We start from the raw sequence: 20,182 nt of genomic DNA, 5'->3' as shown, positions 1-20,182 counted from the left end.
AGGGGTCACGAGGTGTCACGAGGGGTCACGAGGGGTCACCTGAGGGGTCACCTGAGGGGTCGCGAGGGGTCACGTGAGGGGTCACGAGGGATCACCTGAGGGGTCACGAGAGGGGTCACGAGGGGTCACCTAAGGGGTCACGAGGGGTCACGTGAGGGGTCACGTGAGGGGTCACGAGGGGTCACGAGGGGTCACCTGAGGGGTCACGAGGGGTCACGAGGGATCACCTGAGGGGTCACGAGAGGGGTCACGAGGGGTCACGAGGTGTCACGAGGGGTCACGAGGGGTCACCTGAGGGGTCACCTGAGGGGTCACGAGGGGTCACGTGAGGGGTCACGAGGGATCACCTGAGGGGTCACGAGGGGTCACGTGAGGGGTCACGAGGTGTCACGAGGGGTCACGTGAGGGGTCACCTGAGGGGTCACCTGAGGGGTCACGAGGGGTCACGAGGGGTCACGAGGGGTCACGTGAGGGGTCACCTGAGGGGTCACCTGAGGGGTCACGAGGGGTCACGTGAGGGGTCACCTGAGGGGTCACGAGGGGTCACGTGAGGGGTCACCTGAGGGGTCACCTGAGGGGTCACGAGGGGTCACGTGAGGGGTCACGAGGTGTCACGAGGGGTCACGTGAGGGGTCACCTGAGGGGTCACCTGAGGGGTCACGAGGGGTCACGAGGGGTCACGAGGGGTCACGAGGGGTCACGTGAGGGGTCACCTGAGGGGTCACCTGAGGGGTCACGAGGGGTCACGTGAGGGGTCACCTGAGGGGTCACGAGGGGTCACGTGAGGGGTCACCTGAGGGGTCACCTGAGGGGTCACGAGGGGTCACGTGAGGGGTCACGCTTTGCCAGTCTCCTCTTGATTTCGGCAATGAGCTCTCCCCTGGGCACCTCCACCTGGCACAGAAGTTCCAAACAATCATCAGCATCATCATCATCATCAGCTGCATCATCATCAGCATCATCATCATCATCAGCTGCATCATCATCAGCATCATCATCATCATCAGCTGCATCATCATCATCAGCTACATCATCAGCATCAGCTACATCATCATCAGCATCATCATCATCATCAGCTGCATCATCATCAGCATCATCATCAGCATCATCAGCTACATCATCATCATCAGCTGCATCATCATCATCATCAGCTACATCATCAGCATCAGCTAAATCATCATCAGCTAAATCATCATCAGCTAAATCATCATCATCATCATCAGCTACATCATCATCATCAGTTACATTATCAGCATCAGCTACATCATCGTCATCATCAGCTACATCATTATCAGCTACATCGACATCAGCATCATCATCATCAGCTACATCATCATCAGCTACATCATCATCAGCTACATCGTCATCATCATCAGCTACAGCATCATCAGCTACATCATCATCATCAGCTACATCATCATCAGTTACATCATCATCAGCTACATCATCATCAGTTACATCATCATCATCAGCTACATCGTCATCATCATCATCAGCTACATCATCATCAGCTACATCATCGTCATCATCAGCTACATCATTATCAGTGACTTGCAAGGATTCATCTTCTTTGGTTCTTTCGGTAAAGTCACCACCACCACGTAGAATGATAATAAAATAATAAATTAATAAAATAAAATAACGCGATAATATTCTCACGACGTTTCGGCCACAACACAAGCGGCCTTCATCAGGTGAAGGGACGAGACTGTCTGGAGGACAGCGCTGGAGCGCTCTGTCTGTCTATCTGTCTACCTGTGTGTCTATCTGTGTGTCTGTGTGTATGTGTGTCTACCTGTGTGTCTCACTGTGTGTCTGTGTATCTGTGTGTCTGTGTGTGTCTACCTGTGTGTCTGTGTGTCTACCTGTGTCTCACTGTGTGTCTCACTTTGTCTATCTGTCTACCTGTGTGTCTGTGTGTCTCACTGTGTGTCTATGTGTCTGTGTGTCTGTGTGTCTATCTGTCTGTGTGTCTACCTGTGTGTCTGTGTGTCTCACTGTGTGTCTGTGTGTCTATCTGTCTGTGTGTCTCACTGTGTGTCTCACTGTCTATCTGTGTGTCTACCTGTGTGTCTGTGTGTCTCACTGTGTGTCTGTGTGTCTACCTGTGTGTCTGTGTGTCTCACTGTGTGTCTGTGTGTCTATCTGTGTGTCTGTGTGTCTCACTGTGTGTCTGTGTGTTTGTGTGTCTACCTGTGTGTCTGTGTGTGTCTACCTGTGTGTCTCACTGTGTGTCTGTGTATCTGTGTGTCTGTGTGTGTCTACCTGTGTGTCTGTGTGTCTACCTGTGTGTCTGTGTGTGTCTACCTGTGTGTCTCACTGTGTGTCTGTGTCTGTGTGTCTACCTGTGTGTCTGTGTGTCTCACTGTGTGTCTGTGTGTCTATCTGTGTGTCTGTGTGTCTCACTGTGTGTCTGTGTGTTTGTGTGTCTACCTGTGTGTCTGTGTGTGTCTACCTGTGTGTCTCACTGTGTGTCTGTGTATCTGTGTGTCTGTGTGTGTCTACCTGTGTGTCTGTGTGTCTACCTGTGTGTCTGTCTGTCTGTCTATCTGTCTGTCTATCTGTCTACCTGTGTCTCACTGTCTGTCTATCTGTCTACCTGTGTCTCACTGTGTGTCTGTCTGTGTGTCTGTCTATCTGTCTACCTGTGTGTCTGCCTGTGTGTCTGTGTGTCTGTCTGTCTGTCTACCTGTGTGTCTGTCTGTCTGTCTGTGTGTCTATCTGTCTACCTGTGTGTCTGTGTGTCTGTCTGTGTGTCTGTGTGTCTGTCTACCTGTGTGTCTGTGTGTCTGTATGTCTGTCTGTCTGTCTGTGTGTCTGTCTACCTGTGTGTCTGTGTGTCTGTCTGTGTGTCTGTGTGTCTGTCTACCTGTGTGTCTGTGTGTCTGTATGTCTGTCTGTGTGTCTGTGTGTCTGTCTACCTGTGTGTCTGTGTGTCTGTATGTCTGTCTGTGTGTCTGTGTGTCTGTCTACCTGTGTGTCTGTGTGTCTGTATGTCTGTCTGTCTGTCTGTGTGTCTGTCTACCTGTGTGTCTGTCTGTGTGTCTGTGTGTCTGTGTGTCTGTCTACCTGTGTGTCTGTATGTCTGTCTGTGTGTCTGTCTACCTGTGTGTCTGTGTGTCTGTCTGTGTGTCTGTGTGTCTGTCTACCTGTGTGTCTGTGTGTCTGTATGTCTGTCTGTCTGTCTGTGTGTCTGTCTACCTGTGTGTCTGTGTGTCTGTATGTCTGTCTGTCTGTGTGTCTGTCTACCTGTGTGTCTGTGTGTCTGTATGTCTGTCTGTCTGTCTGTGTGTCTGTCTACCTGTGTGTCTGTGTGTCTGTCTGTGTGTCTGTGTGTCTGTCTACCTGTGTGTCTGTGTGTCTGTATGTCTGTCTGTCTGTGTGTCTGTCTACCTGTGTGTCTGTCTGTGTGTCTGTGTGTCTGTGTATCTGTCTACCTGTGTGTCTGTGTGTCTGTCTGTGTGTCTGTCTGTCTGTCTATCTGTCTACCTGTGTGTTTCACTGTGTGTCTACCTGTGTGTCTGTCTGTGTGTCTATCTGTGCGTCTCACAGTGTGTCTGTGTGTCTGTGTGTCTCACTGTGTGTCTCACTGTGTGTCTCACTGTGTGTCACTGTGTGTCTCACTGTGTGTCTCACTGTGTGTCTCACTGTGTGTCTCATTGTGTGTCTGTGTGTCTGTGTGTCTCACTGTGTGTCTCACTGTGTGTCTCACTGTGTGTCTCACTGTGTGTCTGTGTGTCTCACTGTGTGTCTCACTGTGTGTCTGTGTGTCTCACTGTGTGTCTCACTGTGTGTCTCACTGTGTCTCTGTGTGTCTCACTGTGTGTCTCACTGTGTGTCTGTGTGTCTCACTGTGTGTCTCACTGTGTGTCTTACTGTGTGTCTCACTGTGTGTCTTACTGTGTGTCTGTGTGTCTCACTGTGTGTCTCACTGTGTGTCTCATTGTGTGTCTGTGTGTCTGTGTGTCTCACTGTGTGTCTCACTGTGTGTCTCACTGTGTGTCTGTGTGTCTCACTGTGTGTCTCACTGTGTGTCTTACTGTGTGTCTGTGTGTCTCACTGTGTGTCTCACTGTGTGTCTCACTGTGTGTCTGTGTGTCTCACTGTGTGTCTCATTGTGTGTCTGTGTGTCTGTGTGTCTCACTGTGTGTCTCACTGTGTGTCTGTGTGTCTCACTGTGTGTCTCACTGTGTGTCTCACTGTGTGTGTGTGTGTCTGTGTGTCTCACTGTGTGTCTGTGTGTCTGTGTGTCTCACTGTGTGTGTCACTGTGTGTCTCACTGTGTGTCTGTGTGTCTGTGTGTCTCACTGTGTGTCTCACTGTGTGTCTTACTGTGTGTCTGTGTGTCTCACTGTGTGTCTCACTGTGTGTCTCATTGTGTGTCTGTGTGTCTGTGTGTCTCACTGTGTGTCTCACTGTGTGTCTCTCACTGTGTGTCTGTGTGTCTCATTGTGTGTCTGTGTGTCTCACTGTGTGTCTCACTGTGTGTCTGTGTGTCTCACTGTGTGTCTCACTGTGTGTCTGTGTGTCTGTGTGTCTCACACAGACACACAGACCTCCTCGCGGTGCCGGACGGGCAACTCTGTCGTGGACAGTCCTGTGGGGGGAGTTCCAATTTTGATTGGCTCCTCCCCTCATGGCATATGTGTCCACCACAGGGGCTAAACGGGGGCTCTGGACGGGTGCGAGGGGCTGGTAACCCCTCCACCTTCAATTAATTACCACAAAACCACGAATTAAACTGAAATATGTAACAACTAAGCTTGTGCCGGAGGCCCCGGGGGGCCAGGCGTCTATGACGTCTCCTGGCCAAACCCCAATTGGCGGAGCCAGGAGATTGAATACCTACCCTCGGGGCTACTCCAGAAACAACGAAAAGCCACTACGGGTGGCCACGTGGAATGTTCGAACGCTCACTGCAGAGGAGAGGCTGCCACTCCTCTGTCGGGAGCTGGACCGGTACCGCCTGGATCTATGCGGCATTCATGAGGTCCGGTGGACCGGCTCTGGCTCCTGCCACCATGAGGGGTGGACAGTCCTCTACTCGGGGCAGCAGACTGCCAAACAACAGGGTGTGGGTCTTCTTTTGAACAAAAGAATGAAGGGGGCGTGGGAGCGTGGCGGTGAGTTGTGGGAAGCTGTAAGCCCCAGGCTACTTTGGGCTCGCCTTCCCATCAACCGGAGGCGAGGAATGGTGGTCGTGGTTACTTATGCCCCCACCGAAGATGAACATCCGTGGAGGGATGCAGGCAAAGCCGATGAGTCAGATGCCTTCTATGACCTCCTGTCACAGGTGCTGGCTAAAGTGGCCCCTCGGGATAGAGTCATCATGTTGGGTGACTTCAATGCCCGAGTTGGTCATGATACTGGCACCTGGTCTGGAGTGATTGGAGGGCATGGGCCAGATCAGCTCAATAACAACGGTAGGAGGCTGCTAGATTTTTGTGCAGCCCATGGGCTTGTAATTACCAACACGCTGTTCCGGCATCGGCGCATCCACACAACATCATGGATGCATGCCGGGTCCAAGCAAGAACATCTGCTGGACTACATAGTGACGGACCAGCGAATGCGAGCCCATGTCCTTGACACCAGGACCTACCGTGGAGCTGATCTGCCCTCTGACCATCGACTAGTCATCTGTAAGATGCGCCTGCCATTCTTCCACTCCGGTGGTGGGTGTACACCCAGGACCCCATTCCAACCTAAAGTGGCCTGGTCTCAGTTATCTGATGAAAGTTGCAAGCGAGAATTTCATCATCGCTTGCGGCTGGGATTGGCATCGTCCCCGACTCCTCCTGATGTCGAGGGTAAATGGGCGAGGTTTAGGACTGTGACTCATGCAGCTGCAATGGCTGCTTTGGGTACGCGGTCCAGACCTCCCCAGACACCCTGGATGACAGAGGAGTTGTTCAGGATGGTTGAGAAAAAGCGACAGGCCCACTGTCATCGGCTACAGAATCCCACGTCAGAGAATGAGGAGGCTTACCGCAGCCTTCGCTCGGAGGTTCGGAGAGCCGTGAGGCGCTGCAAGGATGGGTGGTGGTCGCGGGTTGCTGAGGAGATGGAGTCTGCCTCAGTGGCCCGTGATCACAAATCGCTATTTAACTCCATCAAAAAAGTAACCTGCAGCGCCACACCTATTACCACCATTAGGGGAAAAAACGGTGATCCAATTTCCGACCCCCAGGAACAGGTTCGCAGATTTGCTGAGCATTTCTGTGAGGTCCTGGGGGAGGGAAAATCCCTCAGCCAGGAAAACATCGTGGCACAAAGTGAGGATGACCCTGCTGAGGCTGCGGTGCCTCAAATATTGGATGAAGTCACCCCCTGTGAGTGGCTGGCTGAGGTGCCATCTGCTGAGGAAGTATTGAAGGCGATCCGGAGTCTGAAACCAGGAAAGGCAGCGGGCAGAGATGATCTCCCAAGCGAAATGCTGAGGGAGGGTGGCGTTTGTGCACAGACTGCCCTATATGACATCATAACAACAGTCTGGACCACTGGACGGGTTCCGCAGGATTGGAAGGATGCCCTGGTGGTCCCCCTTTTTAAGAGGGGGGACCGCACAGACTGTAACGACTGCAGGGGCATCTCACTCCTCAGTGTGCCGGGAAAGGTCCTGGCAAGGATTATTCAACATCGCCTTGCCAGGCATGCTGGGGAGAGGCTTGCGGAGCCCCAATGCGGTTTCAGGAAAGGGCGGTCCTGCACAGATGCCATATTTTCTGTCCGTCTGCTACAGCAGAGGTGTAGGGAATTCCAACAAGACCTACATCTCTGCTTTATTGACCTGGTCAAGGCCTATGATACCATCAGTAGGCCTGGGCTCTGGGTCGTTCTTCGTGCTTTTGGAGTACCTGACCCTCTGCTCACGATCATTAAGGACCTTCATGATGGTGAGCGGGCCCGGGTAAAACTACGTGGCCGGGAGTCAGAGCCATTCCCTGTACACCTTGGGGTGCGACAGGGATGTCCTCTGGCTCCCACATTATTTAACATCTATTTTGACCACGTAGTTCGTGAAGCCTTCAATAGCTGTACTGGGGGAATCTCCATATGGTACAGATATAATGGGAGGCTAATCGATGCCCGGGTGCGGTCAAGGGATGGCTCCCTATTGCTCAACCACGTTATGTATGCTGATGACTTGGTAATAGCTGCTCAGTCAGAGGAGGAGTTGGAGACGCTGCTGCTGAGACTGGAGCGTGCCACTAAGAGGTGGGGCCTTACCATCAGCCCCACCAAAACTAAGCACCTGCCCAGGTATTTTGTACCATCGGACACTCCACCCCCACAACTCCCAATCGGTGATGGGGCAGTTGTGGAGAGAGTGGAGAGTTTCCCATACCTGGGCAGTGTGCTTATGACTGGCTCCAGTTTAACAGCAGAGGTCTCACTCCGAATCAGTCGAGCGGCAATATCTTTTCATCGGTTGCGTAACGCTGTGTGGAAGCTACCTGGTCTGTCGCTCCGCACTAAGCTTCAGGTCTTCTCGGCCACGGTCATTCCCTCCCTTCTCTACGCTTGCGAAACGTGGACCCCCCTAATGGAACATCTTCGCCGGTTAGAAACATTTAGGCTGACCTGCCTACGATCCATCCTGGGTTTAACCAGACTGGATTGTGTGAGGAGCTCACAAATCCTTGAAAGATCTGGGCAGGGTCCCATCGGTGAGCTCCTCCGGCAGGCAAGGCTGCGATGGCTGGGTCATGTAGCCCGCATGCTCAGCCACCGCATGCCGAAACAGCTTTTGTTTGGCCGGATTGAGGGGGCTAAGCGGGCGCGGCACGGGCTAGAGAAGAGATGGAGTGATGTGGTACAGGAGGACGTGGAGCTGAGTGGACTTGCCGATGACTGATACCAGCGGTGTCAAGATCGGCCTCTGTGGAGGACGCTCGTGAAGGATGCTACTGGGCAGTTGGAGGCAGTCGCCCTCCAACAACAACGGAGGGCGGAGGAGCGACGCTCACAACAGCGAGCGGAGCGCCGGGTGGCTAAAGCACAGCAGGTTGGCACAGTAGGGGGCACAGGTGGTGCATCAGCCAGTCATCTCAGTCAGTCGACCCGTGGCACCTGGGTCTGCCCCGTGACCTCCTGCCAGCGGGCGTTCGACACTTCACGTGGCCTCAGGGTGCACATAGCCTGGCACAAGCGTCGTGGTGACGTCACCGCCACTTAGTGGCGAATGGCGGTTGTTGTTGTTGTTGTTGTGTGTCTGTGTGTCTCACTGTGTGTCTCACTGTGTGTCTCTCACTGTGTGTCTGTGTGTCTCATTGTGTGTCTGTGTGTCTCACTGTGTGTCTCACTGTGTGTCTGTGTGTCTGTGTGTCTCATTGTGTGTCTGTGTGTCTCACTGTGTGTCTCACTGTGTGTCTCTCACTGTGTGTCTGTGTGTCTCATTGTGTGTCTGTGTGTCTCACTGTGTGTCTGTGTGTCTCACTGTGTGTCTGTGTGTCTCACTGTGTGTCTCACTGTGTGTCTGTGTGTCTCACTGTGTGTCTCACTGTGTGTCTGTGTGTCTCACTGTGTGTCTGTGTGTCTCACTGTGTCTCACTGTGTGTCTCACTGTGTGTCTGTCTCACTGTGTGTCTGTGTGTCTATCTGTGTGTCTATCTGTGTGTCTCACTGTGTGTCTATCTGTGTGTCTCACTGTGTGTCTCACTGTGTGTGTCACCGCGTGTCTCACTGTGTGTCTCACTGTGTGTCTCACTGTGTGTCTGTCTGTCTCACTGTGTGTCTGTGTGTCTCACTGTGTGTCTCACTGTGTGTCTGTGTGTCTCACTGTGTGTCTGTGTGTCTGTGTGTCTATCTGTGTGTCTGTGTGTCTCACTGTGTGTCTCACTGTGTGTCTGTGTGTCTCACTGTGTGTCTGTGTGTCTCACTGTGTGTCTCACTGTATGTCTCACTGTGTGTCTGTGTGTCTCCCTGTGTGTCTCACTGTGTGTCTCACTGTGTGTCTCACTGTGTCTCTGTGTGTCTCACTGTGTCTCACTGTGTGTCTCACTGTGTGTGTCTCACTGTGTGTCTCCCTGTGTGTGTCTCACTGTGTGTCTCCCTGTGTGTCTCACTGTGTGTCTGTGTGTCTCACTGTGTGTCTCACTGTGTGTCTACCTGTGTGTGTCTACCTGTGTCTCACTGTGTGTCTACCTGTGTGTGTCTACCTGTGTCTCACTGTGTGTCTACCTGTGTGTGTCTACCTGTGTGTGTCTACCTGTGTCTACCTGTCTCTGTGTCTACCTGTGTCTACCTGTGTCTCTGTGTCACTGTGTCTACCTGTCTCTGTGTCTCTGTGTTTCTGTGTCTACCTGTGTCTCTGTGTCTCTGTGTCACTGTGTCTCTGTGTCACTGTGTCTCTGTGTCACTGTGTCACTGTGTATCTGTGTCTCTGTGTCACTGTGTCTCTGTGTCACTGTGTCTCTGTCTCTCAGTGTCTCTGTGTCTCTGTGTCACTGTGTCTCCGTGTCACTGTGTCTCTGTGTCACTGTGTCTCTGTGTCACTGTGTCTCTGTGTCACTGTGTCACTGTGTCTACCTGTGTCTCTGTGTCACTGTGTATACCTGTGTCTCTGTCTCTCTGTGTGTGTCTCTGTGTCTCTCTGTGTGTGTCTCTCTGTGTGTGTCTCTGTGTGTCTCACTGTGTCTCTGTGTGTCTACCTGTCTCACTGTGTGTCTCTGTGTGTCTCACTGTGTGTCTACGTGTCTCTGTGTCTCTGTCTTACTGTCTGTGTCTCTGTCTTACTGTGTGTCTCTCTGTCTACCTGTCTCTCTGTCTACCTGTCTCTCTGTCTACCTGTCTCTCTGTCTACCTGTCTCTCTGTCTACCTGTCTCTGTCTACCTGTGTCTCTGTCTACCTGTCTCTGTCTACCTGTGTCTCTGTCTACCTGAGCGCGCGAGGCAACGTCACGCAGTGTCACTGTGTCTACCTGTGTCTACCTGTGTGTCTCTGTGTCTCACTGTGTCTCTCTCTGTGTCTACCTGTGTCTCAGTGTGTCTACCTGTGTCTCTGTCTCTCTGTGTGTCTACCTGTGTCTCACTGTGTCTACCTGTGTCTCACTGTGTCTACCTGTGTCTCACTGTGTCTACCTGTGTCTCTGTCTCTCTGTGTGTCTACCTGTGTCTCACTGTGTCTACCTGTGTCTCACTGTGTCTACCTGTGTCTCACTGTGTCTACCTGTGTCTCTGTCTCTCTGTGTGTCTACCTGTGTCTCTGTGTGTGTCTACCTGTGTGTGTCTACCTGTGTCTCTGTCTACCTGAGCGTGCGAGACAACGTCACGCAGTGTCACTGTGTCTACCTGTGTCTCTCTGTGTCTCACTGTCTGTGTCTCTGTCTCACTGTGTGTCTACCTGTCTCTGTGTCTCTGTGTCTGTCTACCTGTGTCTCTGTGTCTCTGTCTACCTGTGTCTCTGTGTCTCTGTGTCTGTCTACCTGTGTCTACCTGTGTCTACCTGTGTGTCTACCTGTGTCTCTGTGTCTACCTGTGTCTCTGTGTCTAGCTGTGTGTGTCTCACTGTGTGTCTACCTGTGTGTGTGTCTACTTGTGTCTCACTGTGTGTCTCTGTGTCTCACTGTGTGTCTCTCTGTCTCACTGTGTCTCTGTCTCTGTCTACCTGAGCGCGCGAGGCAACGTCACACAGTGTCACTGTGTCTACCTGTGTCTACCTGTGTCTCTGTCTACCTTTCTCTCTGTGTGTCTACCTGTGTCTACCTGTGTCTCTGTCTACCTTTCTCTCTGTGTGTCTACCTGTGTCTACCTGTGTCTCTGTCTACCTTTCTCTCTGTGTGTCTACCTGTGTCTACCTGTGTCTCTGTCTACCTTTCTCTCTGTGTGTCTACCTGTGTCTACCTGTGTCTCTGTCTACCTTTCTCTCTGTGTGTCTACCTGTGTCTACCTGTGTCTCTGTCTACCTTTCTCTCTGTGTGTCTACCTGTGTCTACCTGTGTCTCTGTCTACCTGTCTCTCTGTGTGTCTACCTGTGTCTCTGTGTCTCTGTGTCTCTGTCTACCTGTGTCTACCTGTGTCTCTGTGTCTACCTGAGCGCGTGAGACAACGTCACGCAGTGTCTCTGTGTCTATCTGTGTCTACCTGTGTCTCACTGTGTCTCACTGTGTGTCTACCTGTGTCTCTGTGTCTACCTGTGTCTCACTGTGTGTGTCTCACTGTGTCTACCTGTGTCTCACTGTGTGTCTACCTGTGTCTCTGTGTCTACCTGTCTCTGTGTCTACCTGTCTCTGTCTACCTGTGTCTACCTGTGTCTCTGTGTCTACCTGAGCGCGTGAGACAACGTCACGCAGTGTCTCTGTGTCTATCTGTGTCTACCTGTGTCTCACTGTGTCTCACTGTGTGTCTACCTGTGTCTCACTGTGTCTCACTGTGTGTCTACCTGTGTCTCACTGTGTCTCTGTGTGTCTCACTGTGTGTCTACCTGTGTCTCTCTGTGTCTACCTGTGTGTCTACCTGTCTCTGTCTCACTGTGTCTCTGTGTGTGTCTACCTGTGTCTTTGTGTCTCACTGTGTGTCTCTCTGTGTCTCTCTGTGTCTCTGTGTCTCTGTCTACCTGTGTCTCTGTCTCTCTCTGTCTACCTGTCTACCTGTGTCTCTGTCTACCTGTGTCTCACTGTGTCAACCTGTGTCTCTCTGTGTGTCTACCTGTCTCTGTGTCTCTGTCTCACTGTCTGTGTCTCAGTCTCTCTCTGTGTCTCACTGTGTCTACCTGTGTCTCTGTGTCTACCTGTGTCTCTGTGTGTCTCACTGTGTCTCTGTGTGTGTCTACCTGTGTCTATCTGTGTGTCTCTGTCTCTCTCTGTGTCTACCTGTGTCTACCTGTGTCTCTGTGTCTACCTGTGTCTCACTGTGTCTCACTGTGTCTCTGTGTGTGTCTACCTGTGTCTCTGTCTCTCTCTGTCTACCTGTCTACCTGTGTCTCTGTCCACCTGTGTCTCTGTGTCTACCTGTGTCTCTCTGTCTCACTGTCTCACTGTGTGTCTACCTGTGTCTCTGTCTACCTGTGTCTGTCTCACTGTGTCTCTGTGTCTACCTGAGCGCGCGAGACAACGTCACGCAGTGTGACTGTGTCTCTGTGTGTCTCACTGTCTCACTGTCTGTGTCTCTGTCTCACTGTGTGTCTACCTGTGTCTCACTGTCTGTGTCTCTGTCTACCTGAGCGCGCGAGACAACGTCACGCATTGTCTCTGTGTCTACCTGTGTCTACCTGTGTCTCTCTGTCTCACTGTCTCACTGTGTGTTTACCTGTCTCTGTGTCTCTGTCTACCTGTCTGTGTCTACCTGAGCGCGCGAGACAACGTCACGCAGTGTCTCTGTGTCTATCTGTGTGTCTCACTGTGTCTGTGTCTACCTGTCTCTGTCTCTGTGTCTACCTGAGCGCGTGAGACAACGTCACGCAGTGTGACTGTGTCTCTGTGTGTCTCACTGTCTGTGTCTCTGTCTCACTGTGTGTCTACCTGTGTCTACCTGTGTCTCACTGTGTCTCTCTGTGTCTGTCTACCTGAGCGCGCGAGACAACGTCACGCAGTGTGACTGTGTCTATCTGTGTCTCACTGTCTCTGTGTCTGTGTCTACCTGTCTCTGTGTCTCTGTGTCTACCTGAGCGCGTGAGACAACGTCACGCAGTGTCTCTGTGTCTCTGTCTCTCTCTGTGTCTCACTGTGTCTCTGTGTGTCTCTGTGTCTCTGTCTCTCTCTGTGTCTCACTGTGTCTATCTGTGTCTACCTGTGTCTCTGTGTGTCTCACTGTCTGTCTACCTGTGTCTACCTGTGTCTCACTGTGTCTATCTGTGTCTGTCTACCTGAGCGCGTGAGACAACGTCACGCAGTGTGACTGTGTCTACCTGTGTCTCACTGTGTGTCTACCTGTGTCTCACTGTGTCTCTGTGTCTCTGTCTCTCTCTGTGTCTCACTGTGTCTATCTGTGTCTACCTGTGTCTCTGTGTGTCTCACTGTCTCACTGTGTGTGTCTCTGTCTCTCTCTGTGTCTCACTGTCTACCTGTGTCTCTGTGTCTACCTGTCTCTGTCTCTGTGTCTCTGTGTCTACCTGAGCGCGTGAGACAACGTCACGCAGTGTGACTGTGTCTACCTGTGTCTACCTGTGTCTCACTGTCTGTGTCTCTGTCTCACTGTGTGTCTACCTGTGTCTACCTGTGTCTCACTGTGTGTCTCTGTGTCTCTCTGTGTCTCTGTCTCTGTCTCACTGTGTCTCTGTGTCTACCTGTCTCTGTCTCTGTGTCTACCTGTGTCTGTCTACCTGTGTCTCACTGTGTCTATCTGTGTGTGTCTACCTGAGCGCGTGAGACAACGTCACGCAGTGTGACTGTGTCTACCTGTGTCTCACTGTGTGTCTCTGTGTCTCTCTGTGTCTCTGTGTCTCTCTGTGTCTCTGTGTCTCTGTCTCACTGTGTCTCTGTGTCTACCTGTGTCTGTCTACCTGTGTCTCTGTGTCTACCTGAGCGCGTGAGACAACGTCACGCAGTGTCTCTGTCTACCTGTCTCTGTGTGTCTCTCTCTGTCTACCTGTGTCTCTCTGTCTACCTGTGTCTCTGTGTCTACCTGTGTGTCTACCTGTGTCTCTGTCTACCTGTCTCTGTGTCTGTGTCTACCTGTGTCTCTGTCTCTCTGTGTGTCTACCTGTCTCTGTGTCTCTGTCTCTGTCTACCTGTGTCACTGTGTCTACCTGTGTGTCTACCTGTGTCTTTGTGTCTACCTGTGTCACTGTGTCTACCTGTGTCTGTGTCTCTGTGTCTACCTGAGCGCGTGAGACAACGTCACGCAGGGTGACTGTGTCTACCTGTGTCTCTGTGTGTCTCACTGTCTCACTGTCTGTGTCTCTGTCTCACTGTGTCTACCTGTGTCTACCTGTGTCTCTCTGTCTCACTGTGTCTACCTGTGTCTACCTGTGTCTACCTGTGTCTCTCTGTCTCACTGTGTCTACCTGTGTCTCTCTGTCTCACTGTGTCTACCTGTGTCTCACTGTGTGTCTACCTGTGTCTACCTGTGTCTCTCTGTCTCACTGTGTGTCTACCTGTGTCTACCTGTGTCTCTGTGTCTCTGTCTACCTGTGTCTGTCTACCTGTGTCTCTGTGTCTGTGTCTCTGTCTCACTGTCTGTGTCTCTGTCTCACTGTCTGTGTCTGTCTACCTGAGCGCGTGAGACAACGTCACGCAGTGTCACTGTGTCTACCTGTGTCTCACTGTGTCTACCTGTGTCTCACTGTGTCTACCTGTGTCTCACTGTTTGTCTACCTCTGTCTCTGTGTCTACCTGTGTCTACCTGTGTCTCACTGTGTGTGTCTCACTGTGTCTACCTGTGTCTCACTGTGTGTCTACCTGTGTCTCTCTGTGTCTCTCTGTCTCTCTGTCTCTGTGCCTACCTGTGTCTCTCTGTCTCTGTGTCTACCTGTGTCTGTCTACCTGTGTCTCTGTCTCTCTGTGTCTCTGTGTCTACCTGAGCGCGTGAGACAACGTCACGCAGGGTGACTGTGTCTCTGTGTGTCTCACTGTCTCACTGTCTGTGTCTCTGTCTCACTGTGTGTCTACCTGTGTCTACCTGTGTCTACCTGTGTCTACCTGTGTCTCACTGTGTCTACCTGTGTCTGTCTACCTGAGCACGTGAGACAACGTCACGCAGGGTGACTGTGTCTACCTGTGTCTCTGTGTGTCTACCTGTGTCTCTGTGTCTCTGTGTCTCTCTGTCTCTGTGTCTCTGTGTCTACCTGTCTCTGTCTCTGTGTGTCTGTCTACCTGTGTCTGTGTCTACCTGAGCGCGTGAGACAACGTCACGCAGTGTGACTGTGTCTACCTGTGTCTCTGTGTCTCTCTGTCTCTGTGTCTACCTGTGTCTGTCTACCTGTCTCTGTGTCTGTCACTGTGTCTACCTGTGTGTGTCTACCTGAGTGCGTGAGACAACGTCACGCAGTGTGACTGTGTCTACCTGTGTCTCTCTGTCTCTGTGTCTACCTGTGTCTGTCTACCTGTCTCTGTGTCTGTCACTGTGTCTACCTGTGTCTCTGTCTACCTGTGTCTGTGTCTCTCTGTGTGTCTCTGTGTCTACCTGAGCGCGTGAGACAACGTCACGCAGTGTCTCTGTGTCTACCTGTGTCTGTCTACCTGTGTCTGTCTACCTGTGTGTGTCTACCTGAGCACGTGAGACAACGTCACGCAGTGTCTCTGTGTCTACCTGTGTCTACCTGTGTCTCACTGTGTCTACCTGTCTCTGTGTCTACCTGTGTCTCTCTGTGTGTACCTGTGTCTACCTGTGTCTCTGTGTGTCTCTGTGTCTCTGTGTGTCTCACTGTGTCTCTGTGTGTGTCTACCTGTGTCTACCTGTGTCTACCTGTGTGTCTACCTGTGTCTGTCTACCTGTGTCTCTCTGTCTCACTGTGTCTACCTGTGTCTACCTGTCTCTGTGTCTACCTGTGTCTACCTGTGTCTACCTGTGTCTGTGTCTACCTGTGTCTCTCTCTGTGTGTCTCTGTGTCTACCTGAGCGCGTGAGACAACGTCACGCAGGGTGACTGTGTCTCTGTGTGTCTCACTGTCTCACTGTCTGTGTCTCTGTCTCACTGTGTGTCTACCTGTGTCTACCTGTGTCTACCTGTGTCTCACTGTGTCTACCTGTGTCTGTCTACCTGAGCACGTGAGACAACGTCACGCAGGGTGACTGTGTCTACCTGTGTCTCTGTGTGTCTACCTGTGTCTCTGTGTCTCTGTGTCTCTCTGTCTCTGTGTCTCTGTGTCTACCTGTCTCTGTCTCTGTGTGTCTGTCTACCTGTGTCTGTGTCTACCTGAGCGCGTGAGACAACGTCACGCAGTGTGACTGTGTCTACCTGTGTCTCTGTGTCTCTCTGTCTCTGTGTCTACCTGTGTCTGTCTACCTGTCTCTGTGTCTGTCACTGTGTCTACCTGTGTGTGTCTACCTGAGTGCGTGAGACAACGTCACGCAGTGTGACTGTGTCTACCTGTGTCTCTCTGTCTCTGTGTCTACCTGTGTCTGTCTACCTGTCTCTGTGTCTGTCACTGTGTCTACCTGTGTCTCTGTCTACCTGTGTCTGTGTCTCTCTGTGTGTCTCTGTGTCTACCTGAGCGCGTGAGACAACGTCACGCAGTGTCTCTGTGTCTACCTGTGTCTGTCTACCTGTGTCTGTCTACCTGTGTGTGTCTACCTGAGCACGTGAGACAACGTCACGCAGTGTCTCTGTGTCTACCTGTGTCTACCTGTGTCTCACTGTGTCTACCTGTCTCTGTGTCTACCTGTGTCTCTCTGTGTGTACCTGTGTCTACCTGTGTCTCTGTGTGTCTCTGTGTCTCTGTGTGTCTCACTGTGTCTCTGTGTGTGTCTACCTGTGTCTACCTGTGTCTACCTGTGTGTCTACCTGTGTCTGTCTACCTGTGTCTCTCTGTCTCACTGTGTCTACCTGTGTCTACCTGTCTCTGTGTCTACCTGTGTCTACCTGTGTCTACCTGTGTCTGTGTCTACCTGTGTCTCTCTCTGTGTGTCTCTGTGTCTACCTGAGCGCGTGAGACAACGTCACGCAGTGTCACTGTGTCTACCTGTGTCTACCTGTGTCTCTCTGTCTCTGTGTCTCTCTGTCTCTGTGTCTACCTGTGTCTCTCTGTGTGTCTACCTGTGTCTCTGTGTGTGTCTATCTGTGTCTGTCTACCTGAGCGCGTGAGACAACGTCACGCAGTGTCACTGTGTCTACCTGTGTCTACCTGTGTGTGTCTACCTGTGTCTACCTGTCTCTGTGTCTACCTGTGTCTCTCTGTGTCTACCTGTGTCTACCTGAGTGCGTGAGACAACGTCACACAGTGTGACTGTGTCTACCTGTGTCTCACTGTGTGTCTCTGTGTCTCTCTGTGTCTCTGTGTTTCTGTCTCACTGTGTGTCTCTGTGTCCCACTGTGTCTCTGTGTGTCTCTGTGTCTCTGTGTGTCTCACTGTGTCTCTGTGTGTGTCTACCTGTGTCTACCTGTGTCTACCTGTGTGTCTACCTGTGTCTGTCTACCTGTGTCTCTCTGTCTCACTGTGTCTACCTGTGTCTACCTGTGTCTACCTGTCTCTGTGTCTACCTGTGTCTACCTGTGTCTACCTGTCTCTGTGTCTACCTGTGTCTCTCTGTGTGTCTATCTGTGTCTACCTGAGCGCGTGAGACAACGTCACGCAGTGTCTCTGTGTCTACCTGTGTCTACCTGTGTCTCTCTGTCTCTGTGTCTCTCTGTCTCTGTGTCTACCTGTGTCTCTCTGTGTGTCTACCTGTGTCTCTGTGTGTGTCTATCTGTGTCTGTCTACCTGAGCGCGTGAGACAACGTCACGCAGTGTCACTGTGTCTACCTGTGTTCTACCTGTGTGTCTCTCTGTCTCTGTGTCTCTCTGTCTCTGTGCCTATCTGTGTCTCTCTGTGTGTCTACCTGTGTCTCTGTGTGTGTCTATCTGTGTCTGTATACCTGAGCGCGTGAGACAAAATCACGCAGTGTCACTGTGTCTACCTGTGTCTACCTGTGTGTCTCTCTGTCTCTGTGTCTCTCTGTCTCTGTGCCTACCTGTGTCTCTCTGTCTCTGTGTCTACCTGTGTCTGTCTACCTGTGTCTCTGTGTCTACCTGAGCGCGTGAGACAACGTCACGCAGTGTGACTGTGTCTACCTGTGTCTACCTGTGTGTCTCTCTGTCTCTGTGTCTCTCTGTCTCTGTGCCTACCTGTGTCTCTCTGTCTCTGTGTCTACCTGTGTCTGTCTACCTGTGTCTCTGTGTCTACCTGAGTGCGTGAGACAACGTCACGCAGTGTCTCTGTGTCTCTGTCTACCTGTGTCTGTGTCTACCTGTGTCTCACTGTGTGTCTCTGTGTCTCTCTGTGTCTCTGTGTGTCTCTGTGTCTCTGTGTGTCTACCTGTGTCTCTCTGTCTCACTGTGTCTCACTGTGTCTACCTGTGTCTACCTGTCTCTGTGTCTACCTGTGTGTCTACCTGTGTCTACCTGTGTCTGTGTCTCTCTGTGTGTCTATCTGTGTCTACCTGAGTGCGTGAGACAACGTCACGCAGTGTCTCTGTGTCTACCTGTGTCTCTGTGTCTACCTGTCTCTGTGTCTACCTGTGTCTGTCTACCTGTGTCTCTCTGTCTCTGTGTCTACCTGTGTCTGTCTACCTGTCTCTGTGTCTACCTGTGTCTACCTGTCTCTGTGTCTCTGTGCCTACCTGTGTCTGTCTACCTGTGTCTCTGTCTACCTGTGTCTGTGTCTCACTGTGTCTATCTGTGTCTACCTGTGTCTGTCTCACTGTGTCTAGCTGTGTCTGTCTACCTGTCTCTGTGTCTACCTGTGTCTACCTGTCTCTGTGTCTCTGTGCCTACCTGTGTGTCTACCTGTCTCTGTGTCTACCTGTGTCTACCTGTGTCTACCTGTGTGTCTCTGTGTCTACCTGAGTGCGTGAGACAACGTCACGCAGTGTGACTGTGTCTACCTGTCTACCTGTGTCTCACTGTGTGTCTACCTGTGTCTCTCTGTGTCTCTGTGTCTCTGTCTCTGTGTCTACCTGTGTCTGTCTACCTGTGTGTCTATCTGTGTCTACCTGAGCGCGTGAGACAACGTCACGCAGTGTCACTGTGTCTACCTGTGTCTACCTGTGTGTCTCTCTGTCTCACTGTGTCTACCTGTGTCTACCTGTGTCTACCTGTCTCTGTGTCTACCTGTCTCTGTGTCTACCTGTGTCTGTCTACCTGTGTCTGTCTACCTGTGTCTGTGTCTATCTGTGTCTACCTGAGTGCGTGAGACAACGTCACGCAGGGTGAGGTAGCCGCCTGCCACCTCCCGGCCCCCGACGATGGCCACGAGTGTCACGCCCTCCTGCTCACAGCGACGAAGCTGGGGCAGCAGGCGCGGGTCGCGCGTGCAAAGCGTGTCCGCCTGCCGGGGGTCACCGCGGGGTCAGGGGGCAACGGGGGGTCAGGGGGCAACGGGGGGTCGTGCAGTGGGTGGGTGGGTGGGGGAGTGGGTGGGTGGGGGAGTGGGGGAGTGGGGGAGTGGGTGGGGGAGTGGGTGGGGGAGTGAGTGTGTGGGTGGGTGAGTGAGTGGGTGGGTGGGTGGGTGAGTGAGTGGGTGGGTGGGTGGGTGAGTGGGTGGGTGGGTGGGTGAGTGGGTGGGTGGGTGAGTGAATGGGTGAGTGAGTGAGTGGGTGAGTGGGTGGGTGGCTGGGGGAGTGGGTGGGTGGGTGGGGGAGTGAGTGGGTGGGTGAGTGAATGGGTGAGTGTGTAGGTGAGTGTGTGTGTTGGTGAGTGAGTGAGTTGGTGAGTGTGTAGGTGAGTGTGTGTGTATGTGTAAGTGAGTGTGAGTGTGTGAGTACGTTGATGTTGGCGTCCCACAGTTGAGTGAGTAGCTCCACACGGTGCTCCAGGAATCCCTTCTCAGCCGAGGCCGTGTGAGTGAGTTGGTGAGTGAGTGAGTTGGTGAGTGAGTGGGTGAGTGAGTGGGTGAGTGAGTGGGTGGGTGAGTGAGTGAGTGGATGAGTAGGTTGGCGAGTGAGTGTGTGTGTGTAGGTGAGTGTGTGTATAGGTGAGTGAGATGGTGAGTGTGTGAGTGTGTAGGTGAGTGTGTAGGTGAGTGTGTTGGTGAGTGAGTAGGTTGGTGAGTGAGTGAGTGTGTGAGTGTGTAGGTGAGTGTGTGAGTGTGTAAGTGAGTGTGTAGGTGAGTGTGTAAGTGAGTGAGTGTGTGTGTGTGTGAGTGGGTTGGTGAGTGTGTGTGTGTGTGAGTGTGTGGGTGAGTGTGTAGGTGAGTGTGTTGGTGAGTGAGTAGGTTGGTGAGTGAGTGAGTGTGTGAGTGTGTAGGTGAGTGAGTGAGTGTGTAAGTGAGTGAGTGTGTGTAGGTGTGTGTGAGTGTGAGTACGTTGATGTTGGCGTCCCACAGTTGAGTGAGTAGCTCCACACGGTGCTCCAGGAATCCCTTCTCAGCCGAGGCTGAGTGAGTGAGTTGGTGAGTGAGTGGTGAGTAAGTGGTGAGTGAGTAAATGAGTGTGTGTGGTGGTGAGTGGGTGAGTGTTTGGGTGAGTGAGTGTGTTGGTGAGTGTGTGGGTGAGTGGGTGGGTGAGTGTGTTGGTGAGTGAGTTGGTGAGTGAGTGTGTGTGTAGGTGAGTGAGTGTGTTGGTGAGTGAGATGGTGAGTGTGTAGGTGAGTGTGTGAGTGTGTGTG

The 20,182-nt window shown here is 52.2% G+C and overlaps 1 pseudogene; it reads right to left on the bottom strand.

Moving 5' to 3' along the window:
* The window catches only part of LOC116938097 (histidine--tRNA ligase, mitochondrial-like), a 64,393-nt pseudogene that overhangs the window by 9,393 nt on the left and 34,818 nt on the right, over positions 1–20,182 (bottom strand).

Source organism: Petromyzon marinus, chromosome 76 (genome assembly GCF_048934315.1).
Source record: "Petromyzon marinus isolate PM22_M1 ecotype Great Lakes invasive population chromosome 76, UKy_Petmar_22M1.pri1.0, whole genome shotgun sequence".
In the NCBI taxonomy this organism is placed as follows: Eukaryota; Metazoa; Chordata; class Hyperoartia; order Petromyzontiformes; family Petromyzontidae; genus Petromyzon; species Petromyzon marinus.
The sequence above is the reverse complement of the archived record's forward strand: the minus strand, read 5'-3'. Positions and strand labels throughout refer to the sequence as shown.